The sequence below is a fragment of the Cyprinus carpio genome, chromosome B14, assembly GCF_018340385.1.
Source record: "Cyprinus carpio isolate SPL01 chromosome B14, ASM1834038v1, whole genome shotgun sequence".
Classification (NCBI taxonomy): domain Eukaryota; kingdom Metazoa; phylum Chordata; class Actinopteri; order Cypriniformes; family Cyprinidae; genus Cyprinus; species Cyprinus carpio.
Window position 1 is genome coordinate 20,427,085 of NC_056610.1, and position 19,424 is coordinate 20,446,508.

The 19,424-nt window shown below is 38.3% G+C and overlaps 1 protein-coding gene across 1 annotated transcript in view; it reads left to right on the forward strand.

Annotated features, from left to right (window-relative positions):
• gpc4 (glypican 4) overlaps window positions 1-19,424 on the forward strand; it is a 39,811-nt gene that overhangs the window by 4,333 nt on the left and 16,054 nt on the right. The gene's annotated exons all lie outside the window — the stretch shown is intronic.

Consider the following 19,424-nt stretch of genomic DNA (forward strand, 5'->3'; position numbering starts at 1 on the left):
GGATAAGCATGGTTTTATAAGGAGAAGCAGAGGTAAGACCATTCTTCATGGTCAGAGTGCCTCTATGGATCCTCTCAGTTTGAGAGGACTGTGGATTATTCCACCTTCGGAAGTTTCATAGTTCTTTAAGCCGTGAAGTACATAGATCCCTGCTGAGGTCTAAACCGCTGGTATCCTCCAAACCACAGTTAAACCGAAAGCACAGCCTGGCCTTCTTATAAAAATCCTCACTGCTCGTGATGGTTTGATTGGCCTAGATGTCGTAAAACACGTGTGTCAAGTGCCTCTTGCCCAGTGGCAGGCGGCCCCTCTTCAAAAGTTTCAGAGGAGGGGTGGTTAATACTGACGGGATTGGTATCTCGCCTTGTCAACGGCTCCTCATAGCAATCCAGCAGAATGCTTTTCCCTGCTCTGGAGAAATCTGCTTTGCTTTACGTTGGCAGTTTGCTCTTACGTCATGCCTCAGGTATGGACAATGTCAAAGATCAAACATGTTTCCTCCCCTTTGTCCTGAAAGATTCATCACACTCTTAAGCACTTCAGGACATTATGAGACTCGGAAAGGCGATGACTTCACTTCGCTGGCCTCTTGATATTGTACAGATCAGATCTGAATTGGGCGTACTTAATCTTTGGCCTGTAGCTTGGATGCATCAATGTAATAGATTTATTTTTGCAGGCCAGTCTTTTTATTATTGCTTGCCTTGTATTTTCACTTTGATAAATAGTTGAAAGATCGTTTTTACGTCATAGATAAGCAGGTCAACGCTGAATATGTGAGCACAGAACTTTGCAGGAAGTAGGTCCTGCCCTTTTCGAGTCCCTTGTGTGTTTATTAACTACTTCAGCTAATTTGGTAATGTTGTCAACTCTTACCCCCCCCCCCCCCCTTTTTTTTACTATGACTAAATCCATTATGGAGTTTTGGGTATGCAGTAAGTGCATTACAGATAAGATTGTAAATTAGATTTAATTCAACTGTAAAATTCAAACAAATTACTATTTCCACTGATAGTCAGATGGGATGAGAGTCACAAGATGTTGAAGCTAATTTATGCCGTGTTAATGAGACCCCTGTATGACACGTTGTCAGATCAGAGCATGCGAGCCCACCACTCCAGCTAATCAGAGGATAATCGCTGGAGTGCAATAAAGAACAAATCATGTTTGTTGTCATTATTGACAGCTGTTTGTATAATTATCAGGCAGATGTCCCTAATTAAATTAGATGTTACTGTAATATTAAAGTAAAAATGCTTCATTATTTTAAGAATTAATAGATTTACAATGATTATGCACATTAATGTCCTTCTACTTAAGATATTTCAATTTGAAATAACTGTTTTATGTTAATGTATTGTAAAATGTAATTTATTCCTGTGGTGCAAAGCTGAATTTTCAGCATCTTAACTTATATCTTCAGTGTCACATGATTCTTCAGAAATCATTATAATATGCTGATGCTCTATATATATATCTTATGAATGCTGAAAACAGTATTTTTGTGGAAACATGATCATTTTTTTCCCCCCAGGACTTTGATTCAAAGAAAGTTCAAAAGAACAGCATTTATTCGAAGTAGAAATCTTTGTATTATAAATAATGTTATAAATGTCTTGACTTTCACTTCTGCTCAATTTAATGCATCCTTGTTCAATACAAGTACTTTTATTAATATTTCTTTAAATCTCACTGACTGAAATGTAATTTATATTATAGTGTAATTTCTGTAGTCAACTTGTTTATTTTTCAACATTTGTTTTTAATCTAGTTTGCTTAATAAGGTGGTGAAAAATGTATTTTTAAATGTACTAATATCAATATGAGATCTTAAAATTGCTTCTATAATAATTCTGCTAAAATTATAAAATGTTTTTAAAATAGTTTTTGTCCCATGTCACCATGCAAAACATTAACTTTGCTGTTTGAAATGTCAACTTGCAGTCCAGGTTTGCCCTGCTGTGGGAGAGACTGAAGCAGAGCTGATCTGTGCGCTGTGCTCTCAGTGACCTGAGACAGTGGATAACTGCCTGTAATTGAGTTTGGCTATCAGGAGGAAGTGGTCTATTGAATGAGACCCGAGCAGTGTTTGAAATGAGCAGGCAGGAGGAGAACGTAGTAGTGCCATGCGACCGGGCCAACACACTCTCATGATAATTCATAACTATTTTAGGTTTTGGCAAATTGGTGGCTGATTCATATGAAGTCATACGATTTCATTGGTACATTTTTGAATGATCTGTTTACACCCCACTGACGGTTAGATTTAGTGGTGGAACGTCTTGTTTATGATGTTTTTTGTTTAGTTTTTTTTCTGTAAATTATACTTAAAGCAAATTCAAATGAAATTGCTCCTTCATGAAAGAGTTAAATTTTTTTCATAAGATTGGGTTGGACCAGAGTAATTCCTGGATGCAGTACTGGTTACATCCAAAGATTTTCATGATTAACCATGATCTCGCTCATCCTCCGCTTCCTCTCAATCCCCCTCCAAAAACCCCCTGAGAGCGACGGCCTGGTGGGGGGTATGTGCAGTGTGTGTGAACAATGGGATGCCCCCTTTTAGCCCAAGTCTGCCCCCTCCTTAGCGCATTCCACATGGGACCACCAAGACCTCCTCACTGGGACCCTAGAGCCAGGAGCGGCAACAAAGACTCAGCCGGAGGATCTTCAACAGAGGATTGACTGACCGTTGAATGAAAGAGGAGGGAGTTTTGACTGACAGAAGAAGGGCGGCAGTGAGAGGCAACTTAACATGTTACTAAGAGGAGCTGCCACCGCGTTTGATTGAGCGAGAGCGTGTGACCCGCTCACAGGGGAATGTGAGGAACGCTTCGAAACGTGGCCCTGGGTGGAATGTGTGGGCTCTGACTCACCCTGAGTCATCTGTACACTCTGAATGGGGCAGATGTGCACAGACATGAAGAAAAAAAGCCCCACACTTCCTCGGCCCAAGACGTGTGTCTCTTGTGACATTGTTAGTGTAGTTTGTGGTTTTCCCAGAGTAAATCTGGCACAGTACGGAGTGATGTCGGATGGGTGCTGTGTAAAATCTGGCCCTCTGTTTGTGGCTTTCCACACTTGAAGGCAGATACAGGCTGCCACTGAAGTTCCTTGTTAACACTTCCCATTTGCATGCTGTTAAGTCGACACTCCCTGGGCCCCCAAACTTGGCCGGTGGGTCTGTTCCTGTTCCCTCGCATCCCGCTGGATAGGGACGGCTTTGTAGGAAGTGTTTGTGTCGAACCAGACTTTCTAGACTTTTTTTTTCTCTTTCTCCACTCTCTCGTTCTCCTTGTGCCGTTTCGTCCAAGTGTTATCCCCCCGTTCCTTTCACTTGTCCCACTCTTTTCACCTCCCTATCTGCTCTGTGTGTGGGAAGCTTTCCAGATGATTTTAATACCAAAACAGACTGCTTCAGCGAAGGCTGCTGTTTGCTCAAACCCTTCCTCCCGTGGCTTTGTTATCAGGCATTAGCATGGATGATATGTGCTGGAGTTTTCGAGCAGATACTGACTAGAGTCTTGAGCTCTGGATACAGTTCTCCTTTGGGACATTCCCCTAACCTCATTCCTCGGCAAATCTCCTTGTGTGTGTTATTTGAGAGGTGGTGTGTCTTTTTTCTTTCACTGTTTTAGTCACATTGGTGTTGGTGATCCAGCCGTGAGCAGTGCTCAGAGATCTTCTCCCAAGGTGTGCTCCTCACTTCATAAATTCTGCATAAAGTTGGATAAACATAACCAAATGAGAAATGCTGGAGGTTTAACAAAGATGTAGTGTGCTTTGCTTTCTCATCTTGTGTTTTGTGTCTCACAAACATTTATGTAAAACAAATTACTTGATGCATATAAGTACATCCCAATATGTGTACTATTGTTGAAAAGTATAGGGTCAGTAAGTTTTTATTTTAAAGAAAGCAGGGAGGCATTAAACTGATCAAAAGTGACAGCAATGACTTTTAAAATATTACAAAAGATTTCTGTTTCAAACAAATGCTGTTATTCTTATTCATCAGAAGTATCCTGAAAAAAATGAGTCATGGGATCCTCAGAAATATTAAGCAGCACAACTGTTTTGCAAATTGATGATAATAAATGTTTCTTAAGCAAATCAGCATAGCAGAATCATTTCTGATGTGACACCGAAGACTGGAGATATGATGCTGAAAATTCAGCTTTGCCACCTAGAATAAATTATATTTTAAAATATGTTCCTATAGAAAAGTTATTTTAAATTGTAAAAAATATTTCACAATATTAGTGTTGTACTGTATTATTGATCAGATAAATGCAGCCTTGGTGAACACAAGACATTTCTTAAAACTTTAAAGGGTAGTATATGTCAACATGACATGAAACAATATGAATGCCATGCAAATAAATATTGGGTTTGTGACACTTTAGAATAAAGTTCAATTCATTAACATTAATGTATTGTCATGAACTAACAATGAACAATTTTTACAGGCACTTGTTATTTTAATGTTAATTTAATTTCAATATGTATCATCATCTAACAGTGTGAATGCATTAACTAATGTTAACAAATTGAATCTCAGTTTTAAAGTGTTACAGAAATGTGATATGATTGTATCATAACAGCCATAATGTAAATCAGTAATGATAATTATGACTAAATTATGTCTGTGGTTTTTCTCCCGCCTCTCACAATCATTTGTGGCTGTTTTGAGAGCCGAGAGATGTAGGCCAGGGGCTCATCTGGGTTTTGGGCAGAAGCCCTCCACTCTGGGAATGTTCCAGATTTCCTGTAATCCCTGCTAATTACTCCCACGGCCAACATAAAGACTCCCCCTGATGAGCCTCAGTCCAGGGCTCATTTTAGCCCGTTCAATTACCTAATTCTGCACTTCATACACATGTAAAAAAGCATTTGGAGAGAATGGAGAATTGAGGTGGTGTGTGTTTGGGCAGATGGGTGGAGGCGGTTAAAGAGCTCCCTCGCAGACCTCCGTCAATTTAACTGACGAGGTGATGGGAACTCTTAAAACCAAATGCCTCGGCTACGGTCCCACCTCTGGCTCCGATGTTTAAATGTGTTTTTTTTTTCTCCTACTCTACTATGACTGTTCAGTTTGCCACAAGTCACTCAGACAGACCCTGGATGAATGTTTTTGAGGTGGGGCAAAGTCATTGCAATGATTTCACAGAAACAAAATGGAAGACTGGCCTGCAAACCTCAAAATGGCCACATTTGATCTCATTTCACTCTTTGAGAGCAGAAGATCCTCTTATTGGATGATTTATTGACATTCCTGTCCATATATAATATCTTAGATGGTCGAGATGTCAGTCAAAAGCATAGTAAGTGTATCCCGGTGTAGGTTTACTCCCGCTACAATCGCTTATTGGTGCCGCTCTTCCCATCAACTTCATGGCTATCCAGTTTCCTAAGCCCAACAGGTCTATCAGAATCATTGTTGCAGTTTTGTAGCTTTGAGGACTTGGAAATATGATCTTTGGCCTGACCTCATCCTGCCCGTGGGCCCCTCTTTTTCTCTTTCTCTTTCACCATCCCCTCTTCTTTCTTGCGCATTACCTCGATGCTTGTCCGTCAGTTTCGACATCTGGTGGATTTCAGCCGTTCTTAGATGTCGGTTATAAACACTGTCAGAGAACGACTCGGGCTTCCGCTTCTTTGCTTTACCAAAGGGGATAAGATGTAGCGCTCCTGTGTTAAAACCTTTCATATGCTGAAGGTTAAGTAGGTGTTTTGTTTTTAAAAAGCGGATTTTGAGTCAGGAAGAATATAAGTGTGAAAATGAAGGGGATCTAGAATTGGAGAGCCATGCAGTGAGAGTGTTTGTGGTTTCAGACATATGCGGCTTATGGTGGGCTTTCAAAATCTCCAAACAAGATGTGCTTTGACCTAGATATAGCCCTCTTTTGAACCTCAGGTTGTTTGTGTGGATCTTCTACGGCTGTTTGAAGTTAAAGAGCTCTCTTTGCTCCGTTCTGTACTGTATGAGACACAGACAGAGAGAAATATACAGAGAGTTCAGTTATGTGGGAATATTTTTTATACATGTTATGATGTACATATGCGCTCAACTCAAAATGTGGTTTGAATGTTAAAGGAAAGTTGAAAGAAGCAGTGGCTTTTTAATATGTTTGTGTATTGTATATTCAGAGCAATCATAATCGATTTTGTTTTGTTAATTAAAAGCCAGTCACCACTCTATTCAAAACAAAACTATGAACTATTATTTAGGGCTGCATGATTATGACAAAAATCATAGGGATGTAACGATACACTCAACTCACGATTCAATTCACGATTTTGATTTCACGATTCGATTCATGATTTTTTTTTTTTTCCAAACAAAATGATATTTAAGACAAATTATGAATTAAATGTGTCCTTTTATTATTGCTTGGACAAAATGCTGTACATTTCTTTGTGAAATTGAAATATAACTATAATAATATACTAATATAGCACTTGCATATTGCTTTTTTGTTTGTTTTGATTGCTTCTATTGTCCTCGTTTGTAAGTCGCTTTGGATAAAAGAGTCTGCTAAATGACAAAATTTAAATAGAATGTTAATGTAAATAACAAAACTAAATTGAAATTTTAAAACAAAAAAATAATAAAAAAAAAAAGCAACACAAACAAAATAAAAACAAACATATAAACAAAATAAGGCTTTGTTTGTGCTCTTTCCATTTAAAATTAGAGGCAACCACTGCATTTTAATCACAATCCAAACAAAGATGCTGCATACATGCAACATGAGCAGTTTTTAATTTAAATTAGATTGTATAATTTCAAAGTTTTGAAGCAAAAACAGAATGGTTTAACTTCAGTTTTGTGAAACTATACAGCTGAATGAGACGCAGATTCACTCTCTGCCAGCGGGTGGTTTCTGCTGTAAACTAAGCAGCGCTGCACTTATGAACTTTAATATGCATTATACAGGCGCAAGATGAAAAGAGAAAATTCCATCTAAACTTTTAGACCGTAAGTTCCCCTCAGACATGCATTCATATAAACTCCTACCCCTAAATGAATCGCGATTTGTTTTGCATCTGAACCGATTTGAATCGTTACATATTTGAATCGATTTTCAACCAGCTCGCTGTTAATCGTTACATACCTAAAAAAAATCATAATTGTTGATTATTCCCTTGAAATTGTAATTGCAATTATTAAGAATTAACATTGAATGATGTTTATACCATTGTTTGATGCAACTGCATGCCGTATTTTATATGAAAATAAACAAGCTGAAAACACTAACTTTAAAACCCTTTAGTGCTTTTCTATAGTATTAAGCCTCAAATGTCAAATATACATCGGATTGGTTTCTTCTTTAAATTATAAAAAAAGTATTATAATGTTATACTAAAACAATGGAAAAACCCTTAAGATAACGTAGAAAGAAAAAAAAAACATCTTAAGCGTGCAGAATAACATTAGTGGACTTTGAACAAATAATTGCCACTTTGAATGGTTACATAATTGTGGTATCAATAATTGTACTCACGATTTAGACATTCAATTAATTGTGCAGCTCTACTATTATTTGCTAATATATTCAGTTAAGCTTTAATCACTCACAATAGATGTTTGAAGTGCATCTCGCAGTGAAAGCATGCGTATGCTGTTTGTTTTTGTTACATAGCAACTAATCTAAAGCTCTTTCATTTATTCCATATTGTCATAAAGAATTACAAGAAAACATGTGCTTGGGAGGGGCAGCAAGCATTTTTTTTATTACATTTTGATAAAGTGCATCATCCTATGTTTACCTCTTAGCATAACTTTTACTTTACAGCAGAGCTTTGGTTTGGGACTATTGCCGTTTGAGGGGAAAAGTGAGTTTCCTGCAATCCCCCAGAGTGTTAGTTACCATTTGACTGATTATTTTAAGTGATGTATGTATTGTCACTGCTCAGCCAGGCCTGCAGTTTCTCACGTTGGACCTTCCCACCCCCTGCTAACCTCTCCGCTGTCATCCATCTGTTTGTGTCCTCATGCAAACATGTGCACAGATGTTCATTTTTGGAGAGGGTTTGAGGATTCCTTCACTGTAGCATCAGAGTGAGCTGTGTCATCAGCTTTTCCTGTGTTTTTTCTTCTTCTCTTTTTCAACCCCCTCTTCCTTCTCGTCTCTTCCTGGCCTGTACCTTTTGCCCCCTTTTTCCTCATGGGTAAATAAACGGTGCATTCCAGGCTGTCAGTTCTCTGCTTACGCACAGGCTCATTGTAATTTGTCTTTTATTGTATCTCTGGCTGGAGCTATTGGTTGGGGGTGTGTAATTGCTTCCAACTGAACTTTGCTCCATTTTGTGGAGCCGGTGTGTCCACTCCTTCACCATGTCCCATGCTCGGCTCCATAAGGGGATAAATCAACTATATTCTCTGGTATTTCATGCACTGTTATAGAAAATTTTATCGGCACTCAAATATAGTGCATAAACAACATGATGGCCAATGTTATAATGTTGCCTGTTTTTAACAAAAATGCAAATGAAGTCATTAGGATCAGCCAAGAAATGTGATTTTGTAATGTGTATTCTCTAATTTCAGTGTATTTGGTCGATATATTTGAGCCAATAAGTTAGGCCTGCACAATTAATCGAATTTCTAATCGCGATTACAATTATTGATGCCACAATTACGTAATCGTTCAGAGTCCGCTTATGTTATGCTGCATGCTTAAGATATGTTTTTTTCTTTCTACATGTTATCTTAAGGGTTTTTGTTTTAGTATAACATTAGAATACCATTCATATTTTTACTTTTTTTATAATTTAAAGAAGAAACCAATCCAATGTATAGTTGACATTTGAGGCTTAATACTCAGTTAGTGTTTTCAGCTTGTTTATTTTCATATAAAAATACGGCATGCAGTTGCATCAAACAATAGTATAAACATCATTCAATGTAAATTTTGATAATCGTAATTAATAATCACAATTACAATTTCAAGTGAATAATTGACAATTTTGATTTTTGTCATAATCGTGCAGCCCTACGATAAGTTATTTCCAGTTGGTTTTACTGGTCGTTTTTTACTTTTTATTTTTTTTTTTTTTTTTTTTTTTTAAGGATATGGGTGTATCTTCATTCCAATGATTCATAGTGTTTGTTAAATGATTGTGGGATAAAGACTGAAGGGTTGTGGAATAAGACTGTATTGTGAACTTTTAAGTGACTTTAATCAGTTAAAATATAGATTGGTATGTAATAACAGTCAATATATCAATATAAACATTATCGAATATTGGTCTCGGCCATATCAGTGCATCCATAGAAATCGGGCATCAAATCATTTTAATGTGCAGTCAAACCCATGTTTAATTTGATCTTGATCTTTTCATCGCCATGTTGTGCTTGTCTAGTTTCGCCCATGAGATCTGACCCTGTTCGGTCATTAACTGACTTCCATGAAGTTTGAATGAGAAACTTTACACTCCGGCATTCAGAAAGGACTATATCAGTAATGAACAACAGAGATCCGTTGATTCCTCTGTTAAACTCCAAACATGCAGTGTCCTAACTTTTAATGTGTCTGTGAAAGAGCCAGTCCAAGTTAAATGATTCACAATGAGGTGACCTGGGAAGTGGTGTAGGCAGGGAGCTTTTGTGAGTGGACACAAAGCCCGAGACGGCACGCTGGGGCGGGAGAGGGAGACGGACACGGAGTGAGAGGCTGGAGCGATGTTGTGGAATCTCCCCAGGGACTTCTGGGTAAATGTTCATGGATGGCAGCCTTTTGGAATGCTTACCAGTGGGGAGTTTTAATTGGCCAGAGGCCCTGCTCTGGTTTAGCAATCAGAGATTGACTGGTACAAAAGGATGAGAGCTTGTGGGTGATCGCTCAAGTGTGTACATCAATCTAACATATGTGTGTCTCACTGCACCAATTCAGGGTTTTTGAGGATTTACGAGGTATTAAGGCTCCCTGCCCAGCATCATACTTTACATCTGGTTTGTGTTTTGTGTAGTCTTGATGTTGCTTTGTGACTAAGTGCACCACAGAAGACCAGGAGATGGTTTAACTGCTGCGCTCTTACCCTGGTTAATGATCAAACAAACGTCTCATAAGCCTGTGGTTAAGAGTCAAGCGTTATGACTTGGTATGACACGATCGGGACCTTGACTTTTGGTAATAATACCCGTATTGATTTGTTTTTTGCACTTTTATTTCCTCTTCAATAACCCACGTGCCATCTGAAAAGAAAATGTTGGTGGTTTGGTGTTTTGACAGCTGTGTGTGTGAGATTTTAATCCCTGATTAATTTAAGGAAGCATCATTTCACACACATGCTTTTCTTGGCCTTGTGGCAGACTGCCATGTGTCTTCATCTCTAATTCTCCTCAACTGAAATTCCTAATCTCTGAACCGTTTCAAAGCGAATTTTGAGTGCTTGTTTTATATTATTTGAATGAAGAGCTCAGCAAGAAGTGGATTTAAACATTTCTGTGGGTCTAAATCTTTTTTGGATGTGATTTATGCGAGTTCAGAGTGCAACCAGATGTAGGTAGCGCAGACTGTAACTTTTTCTGCTGAAACAAGGGTAGTTGTCATGAAATACGTTTTTGGTATGTTAGCACATCCTTCAGTGCTGTTTGTTATGCATAATTTTAATGCTGTTTTCATGAGCTTATATTAAATGAGAGACTGTAACGTATCTTAATATTTTTTAAGTTGCGATGGAACAGAAATAGAAGACATTTTTTCAGTTGTTGATTAATATTCATGCTTAAAGTCCATTGCAATAAAGGGGCAGGGTTAAAATACACTAAATAATTGGAGAAATCCAGCATATGGCAGTGGAAGATCAAGTCATGATGTTAATTGAAAATTACAAGATCAAAAAATAAACACAAATGCAGTCATTCACAATGAGATCAATAACATGCTTTTAGAAAACAGATCATGCCCACTTTAAAAATTTGTCACACTCCAAGGCCATTTGTAATGAAGGTAGAAATGTAAAAAAGTACAAAAAATTTGTACTTTATGGGATAGTTCACCAAAAAATAAAAATTCTGTCATTAATTACTCACCCTCATGGATTTGGAATTACATGAGGGTGAGTATTTACTGACACAATTTTCATTTTTGGGTGAAGTATCCCTTTAAAACATGCATTTTCCATTATGCATTAATATTAAAATTTAACCTAAACGATCATGGACATGTTTTGCATCATTTGTCCATCAACCACTGTTGAAAATTTGTCACATTCTTGACTACACAGTTACCTCTGTTAAACCATTAATTAACCATTAACAATTTGAAGGTGACGGAAAGTCTCCCTAGTCTAAACTTGTTGTCCTGTCATGAATTTGAATTGAATATTTTGGCCAAACAGTAATCTGGCAGTGGTTTTGTTTTGTCTATTCACTCTCTGTGTTGCTTCCTTTATTTCGGTCTTACCGGACACAAGGGCCATAGTTTGCAGAATGAGTCTGTATGTCCCTGCTTGGCTGGACTGTACCGTATTGTAACAGGGTTTCCTGCCCTGCACGAGTGTCAGTTGGGCCAGTTGGCGTGGGATATCCTGCTCGTTAACTCAGTTCCTCATTAATATGACACTTGCCCCATGGGGCTGCTGAGAGATGTGTCGCTCAAAGGATATCGCTCGTAACTGCAGATTAAATAGCAAAAGGGATTAGCAGCACTCATTCCAAATGAGGTTTGATACGTGACCTCTGCGGATGGATCAACCAGATGGAGCAAGTAAACAACCTACTATTGAAAATGCCCAGCTTTGGTTCAGCAGTGTAACCTGTGAATGTGGCCTCAGAAGATCAGGGAATAGTTGGTGCTCTCCGTGGAGCAGGAGGAGGATATATCAGGAATGGAAAGGGGGCTGGATTAGAAAAACAGCACTCTAATTAAAGGTCAACAGACCTGTGAAGTGAGTTTTTTGCTAATGTTTTCATAGTGTTAGACCTGAGGAATGTGTCCTTGAGCACAGTCTCTAAGCTTTTTGAATCGCCCCCTTCACATTACCTCTGCAGTCAGGCCTGTTAGCGCCGTTAACGGCATCAACAGAACACGCATGAGTGCATTGGCCTGTTCGGGGAAAATAGGATTTCTTTGCTCTTTTGAATCGTAAGAAATGTAGACAAGTTCTAAGGTTCATCAAGCTCATTTGTGGAAGATAAGTGGTAAAAGTGGGTCATTCTGAATGCATCATGGTTGTGTCAGAACTGTTAGTTTATTAACATACGGCTGCTTACATTTATGCATTTGTTTATACTAGGCTTTCCAAATGGGGATTTGTAAACCGCTGAGGGTTCGTGCAGGGGGTTTGTGAATTGATGAAAAGAAAAATAAATAAATATATAATAAATGGGGCTGCTAATAATAATAATTTTATTATTAAAAATAATAATTATTATTAATATTATTATTTAAAAAATATATATATATATTTTTTAAAAAACAATAATTATTATTATTATTGGCATCAGAGAACTGTGAACATGCAAGTTATTTAAATATTTACCTAAATATCAGGGGGTATTTCAAGTAAATATTTTTAATTTAAATGGTTTGGCTGGCAAAAATGTTCAAATTTATCCATATTAGCTAATCATGACTAATGTCACTTGCATATTGGAATTTACCAATTACAGGTTTCTCAAACGGTTCTGTCTCAAATGTATGGCATTGGCTGACCCTGGTCTTAAAACTGCAACAAACATAGCAATGTTTTGATCATGCCTTAGTGTTTGGGGGAATCTTTTCCAGGGAATCGGCCTATAAATTGCTTGCTTTCCGTTGAAGCATTAAGCTTTATGAGTATTTTATTTTAACATACAACAATAATCATACACTTCAGCTCTAATTGCAGGTACAATAGCAAAAACTGACAAAAATAGTCATTAAAAACTGAACATCATTGTTTATAGTGCCCTGAAAAAAAACAAACCTTGACAAACGTTACTTAAAATGCAAAAATAAACTGCAAAAGTGTAGAATATGTTGTTTAAGAAGGGAAAAGGGTAGTCATTTAGACTGACATTGAGTGAATAAAAGCTTGTCTCATTAAATCTAGTGAATGTTACAGGACAATATGGACTACATGTAAGTGCTAAGTGCCTCCTTACCAGGCCAGTTTTTCTCAGTGCTTCACTCCAAGTGCCATAAAACGACCCCCTTGACATCATCCACCATTTTGTTTAGTGATCATATGGACCGGCCAGCTCTGCTGTCATTTCCATTTAGCCGTCCTACATTTATTGCGAGTCTCTGAAAGGCATCATTGTGCTGGCAATAGTGTTGTAAACTTGTCATGGCAGTGTATGAGAGATGCTGGATTGGATTTGGAGAGAAAGAGAAAGTAATTCCCCTCTTTATTACCGCCATATGAGCAGTTGCTCTGTAATAATGGGTTCCTGTTACAGTTTTCCCGTTTGAATACGCTCCCATTGCGGTGGGAACCGCTCAATGAAAACCTGAGGAGTTTTATCTTTACCTTCTGTACAACTCTATTAATAGAGAGCACCAGCTGTTTCCTCATGAACAAGATGCCAGCTGTGGCCTCAGATACTCGTTGAGTGAAACAAAGTATTTCGATTTTGAGGCTTGATTTTAACAAAAAAGCTGTGCTAATGGTGACCAAGACTAGGTGGATATTAGGGCTGTGCGATATGGACAAAAAAATCCTATCGCGATTTCTTTGATCAATTTTGTGATTTCTAATTTAATCACGATTTTGACACACACAGACATGCTTTACAGTCATAAATGCATTCAGTATGAATTTGAAACATATTTCCAAAAGAAAACCAATTAAAACCTTATCAAAACGTTGTAACGTTTCTAGAACAGACATGAGTCAAAATAATCACTAAGTAAAGGTGTTACAAAATGTCTAGACATATGGCAAAAAAATAAATAAATCCCGTGATCAGGGATTTTTTTTCTTTCTTGCCATGCATTGGTCATAGAGTTCATTGTAGCAGTGCCTCAGGTGTTGAAATAGATTTGTTATACATTATACAGGTTCACACGTACTCTGTCTGCAGTGTGTATACAGTATGTGTATGCGGTGCAGAAGCAGCAGCGAGAGCGCGTTATTGTATCGCGAAATCACATTAAAATAATGTGTGAGCGCGAATCTCTCCGCTCGCACGCAGATTCCCTTTGCTCTGTCACAAAACCAGACACGCGTGCTCAGAGACACGCTGCTCTCGCCCGGATAGAGTGCGCGCACTTAAAACGCGGCTCAGAAAAAATACGCACCACAGACAGTGTGTCAACATATGCCCAGTCTGTTCTGTTCTCTCGCTCCATTTAGGCGCGCTGCATTCTGATTGGATTGGATAGCATACTGCGGGAGGTCGGGCCGTGGAAAATCATGCTTTAAAGCGATTTAGAAATCGCACACGCTCAAATCGTGATTTTATGACTATTTTGATTAATCGCACAGTCCTAGTGGATATAGCTAAAACAAAAGATCTAAATCGGTGTATGTATTTGTTCTGTTTTTTAGTTTTTTTTAATCCAAGTAAATTCAAAATGTTTATTGGAAGCTTAGATTTTAGTTACAATTTATATTTTGCTAGTTTTTTTTTAACTATTTACCCACAGGCATCAATTTTAACTTTTTTTTTCCACTAAAATGTTTTAATATAAAAAGTACATCTCAGGCACTTCTGTTAAAAAAATAATAATTATTTAATGCAAACAAGTAGTTAAGTCAGACTATTTTAATGGGCTGTTTGAATTTCCCAGCTCATTCTGAACTCAGAAGAAATTATCAAACCATTTTGTTGACACAAGGAAAGATTGTCTATTCCTAAATAGCATTTCATTGCATCAGACTTGTGCAATAAAATGCACTTTTGGAAACTTAATAGTAAAATAAAAGTGCATAAGGCATTATGATACTCATAATGTTGCTTTAATTTTACATTGCTAGCAAATATATTATGGAAACTCAATATCACCCAGCGCTGGTGATTACCAAGAGTGCCTCTAGAAATATAAAACTCTATTTTCTGGCTCTGTTTGTTTTTGTAAAGCACTGTAAATCTTAGTGAATGTTATATGTGCTTCATAAATGCTTTAGAGCTGTTGCACGATTTCCTACTAATTGATATCAAGGTGCCATTAGACTGAATTCAGGGAAGGAGACATTGTGAAAGCTCTCCTTCCTTCACCCTGTATTCATGAGTCTGTAAATGAAGGATGGACGGTCCAAAGATAGCCTCAGGCCACACAAAGAGAGGAGTGCTGAGGTCTGCCTTCATGCAGATGGTGTGAAGACAGGAGAGTGCATAAGCAGGGACATGTCTAAACATGCAAGGCACATTTTGGAGAAGACAACCGTATAATAGAAAGGCTGTGATTTAGAAATCAAATATCTTGCTCTTATCTGTCTGCAATGTCTACGCTCATTTTCGCTCTGCCTTTTATCCCATTAAACCACTCTCATTTCAAAGCTAATAGCATGAGCGTCGTCTGCCAAAAGGAGGGAGTGTGCTCATTAAACGCTCATTCCACAAAGGTTTCAAGCAATACTCATTTGCAGCATTTCCCCTCAAGGGTTGATGTTGTATCACCATCTGCAAGTTGTTGTTGTTATCTCTTATGAAATCTAGCCAAAACAACACATCTCATTTAGTTGGATCGGGCCGTCTCGAACCCTAGGCCACAACTGAGAAAAAAGCTTCTTGTCAAATAGTAGTTCCCCTCCTTCTGTGGTTACTGCAGCTTGTGTAAAGATGGCTCTGGTGTTGGGATGTGTGCCATGTTGTTTTGTAGTCAACTCTCACGGGAGTGTGTGAATCATGTTGTCACTTTCATTTTGAATGTCTACCATCCCTGTGAGGAATTGTCTTTTTTGCACCTTAAAACTAACTAACTCTTCAGTTTTCTGCAGTTAACATTCAAGTTTTGACATTTTCAAGACTAAAGTCTGAAAATATTCCACTGAATCAGATTTTCCATCTTAATTCAAATTATAATGGACAGTGTTGACACCTTTGCTTGTGATTAGTTGTTTTTCTTGTATTTATTTGTATACTGAATTATTTAACATATTATCTGGACATTTTACCTTAGTGAGGGTAGGCCAGTGTTGTTATTTAAACTACTAAAATCATTTTTGGGAATTCAAATTTGAAAATTAGAAATGTTGCCTTGGCAACTAGCTGAAAAAAAGATTAAGTACTACAATTAATAAAACTAAAAAAATAATAAAGTAATATATTAATAATACTAAAATAACTCTGAGTTAGGCATGTTTTCTTCGTTAAATCAAAGCTGTGAAGAAAAGACAGTTTAAACGTCTTTGGATCCTATGTCACATAATTTTCACAACACATTTTCCATATTTTTTTTTTTTTTTTTTTTCAACAGGATTTTCCATTGTTGCATCAACTACTTATTACAGCCCTTTGAAGTGTACTACTAACCCTCAGTCTTGTTTTTATTCATGGAAATTAAATATGCCATCTACCTAAGGTGGTTTGTCCAATACAATTCAGTATGCAAACAAATGCATGAAAGAAGACCAATCACAGTTAAATATGTAAATATTAAAAGACAGTTCAGTTTTGATTGACGAGCATCAACAATGTCATTCCAAAGTATTGTGTATTTGTTTTATTTTTTTTCTATCATTTGGACTTAAAAATGTGTTTCAATCTATTCTATTGAGGAAAAAGGTTGCTGCAAAATGGCTATAAAAATAGGATTTTATTTTTCATATTAGAAGCCGAATGATGATTCTCCACGTCTCATATCCACCTGAGATGATGGTTGTACGCAGAAGCGACGGTATTGATGACACTTGTGCAGGCATGTGGAAGTTGCCGCGTGTGTCTTATTAGGCAGACAACAGGGAAGCCCATTACTCTGTTTCTTTTGGCAACAGCATGTTGATGTGGTGGCCAGAGCGATTTATAGTGATGGCCGGCCTGAAATAATCCCCCAGAGAATTTATGACTTCTGACTCAGAGGGTCCGGCCTGTGATTGAGAGAGAGAGTGTGTGTGTGTGTGTGTGTGTGTGTGTAATATGTGTGGGTGGTGGGTCTACTGGTCAGTCTCTAGCAGGGTCACAGTGCAGGGCCTGTCTCAGAGGAGTGGCTGTTAACCTTTGACCTCAGTGGTTAAGCCTGCTGACTAGCGGCGAGGGGTTATGGGGGGTAAAGTCTGTCTGGGGCCAGGGGCACATCGTGGCTGGGGAAGAAATAGAGAGGGGAATGGGGGGCGTCAGGACTAAACTGGGTTTTGTCCACGGGACAGTTTCCATCCCCTCATCCGTCAGCAAAACAGAATGTTCTTGGGACTCCAGAACTGCAACAGGAAGTGACTTATTGGAGACAGCAATAACAAATCTCTTTTTCAGATTTATAGTCAGGTGGTTTACTCCTAAGGATCACATGGAAATGGATCTTATTGCTGTCAAAACGTTTGGCTTTGCGTTAAAGCAACATGAAATCACAAAAGCCTCCCTTTTACACGTGTCTGCCAAGATTAGCTTGTGCATGCAGGGATATTGACTTGGACTCTTAAAAGATGGGCATATTGATTATAAAGCTATTGAGTAAAACGTGAAATACGGTAACTGTTTGTTTTAGCAGGCTGATGTGTCAACTTTTGGCTCCGCCAATGACGTTTAGTGCAGCTAGTGGCCCAGAAATCCTACACTTTTACATTTGAAGGCTGTATTTTTATGCATAGCTGAAAAAATCATTACTAAAATCACGTTTTCCACCTGCGTTGATTGTTTTGATTAGTTAATGGTCTGTATTGAAATGGTCAAAGGTTCCGAATTGTTTTCCCTGTTCAGTAATTTGCAAGACCTTTAAATTTGGTTCCATTTTCTGTGTTTTTACTAGAATATTTGCTTTGCTTTTTCAGGTTAGGTTCTCTCTCTCCAAATGCCCTTATACAAAGAGCTGTCTGTTGGGCTGAGATATGATGTACAGGTCTTGTATGTACCTGATGCCAAGTGTGTGAAAGTGAGTGAGTGATTTGGACGGGGTCCCAGTGGAGTTGAGGGGTACAGCTGGTCTGGGGCCGCGGAAGGGTGAAGGTGCTGCTCTTTCTCAAATTTATAGACCAATTCCTTCAGACTCCTAATGTATGAAGCCATAACTTCTGTTTATATTTTTTGCAAATCTTCTTCAATGCAGGATTGATTAAGGCTTTTGACACCCCAGTCAATAACACTGATGTTTATTTAAAAAAAAAAAGAGCAGACTATATCCATGCACATTTACACACGCTGCCTGTCCTTCCTGCTCCGCCTGTGTAAAACAAGCCCTGGCAGTGGTCAGTGACAATTCCTCTTGGATATTTTGTGAGATGGTGATTATTTGTAAGCTCTCAACAGCTCCTCACTTTTCACCCACGCCGATGTGTTCAGCAGATGCTCCGATACGAGTCGTGTCACGGATATCGTAATACACTGCGCCCGTACAGACACTGTGCAGTGTTCATGAGTAAACCCAAGTTTGTCAACCATTATAACTAGCCACTTTTTGAAATGTAGTTGACTTTCCTCTTTATTTTTTGGTCAAAGATATAATTGAAAACTTTTGCTTGGTCATTGTGTAAAGAAAAAATATTTCAAATCTTCACAATATCACATTACTGTATAGATCGGTGCTTCCATCTATTAGATCAATCTATTGAATGGTCCTAATCTGTTTTTCTGTAAGTCACTTTAGGAGCATTGGATGAGCATTGTCACCTAATTAATATTCATGAGACATGCTGATGAAGGTTACAATCTTTGTAGATTTTTTCAGTTTGTGTGCCCCGATCATCCCTCACAGGAACACAGTGGCCTTCAAAACCATCTAAATTTCAGTTAATAAATATGAAATGCATGGAGCTAAATGTATATTCACTTTGAGAAATGGCCTGAAAGCGGGGATCTCTCATCGGTGTGCAGTGCGCTCTCCTGAGTGGCCAGTCTCGCTGAAGAGCAGCATGGGTAGCCAAACCGCCGGTCGGAGTCCAGTCCACTGAAAGGACCCTTGTGTTCTCTTGAATTCCAACAACCGCATTAAAAAAAAGAAAGAAAAACAAAACATTATTGCAGCTGCGACTTCGCAGTCCACCCTGCTCACACTCCCCATGTTAATGTGACGCCTTGTTTAATCCAGCCGCTCGCTGTCCATCTGTGCCGTTCACTCGACAACCGCAGCGCAGACTTGTTTTCTGATGGGGCGAATCACGAAGAAAGCCCAGGTTCCCTTAGAACTACTGAAACATGCGTCCACAGGGTCTTGAATATTCAGTGTTTGCTTTTTGTCTTGGATGCCTGTGGCTTGTCAGCTCACTTTATTCTGTAAGCACATTGTGTTCAGTCCTGTTCTTTGTTTGATTTGTATTGGAAAAGAGTTTGACGTTAGGTTTTCAGCTTTCGGGTCGCCAAACGTCTAGACATAGTTCATTCGTTGAAGAATGAATAAATA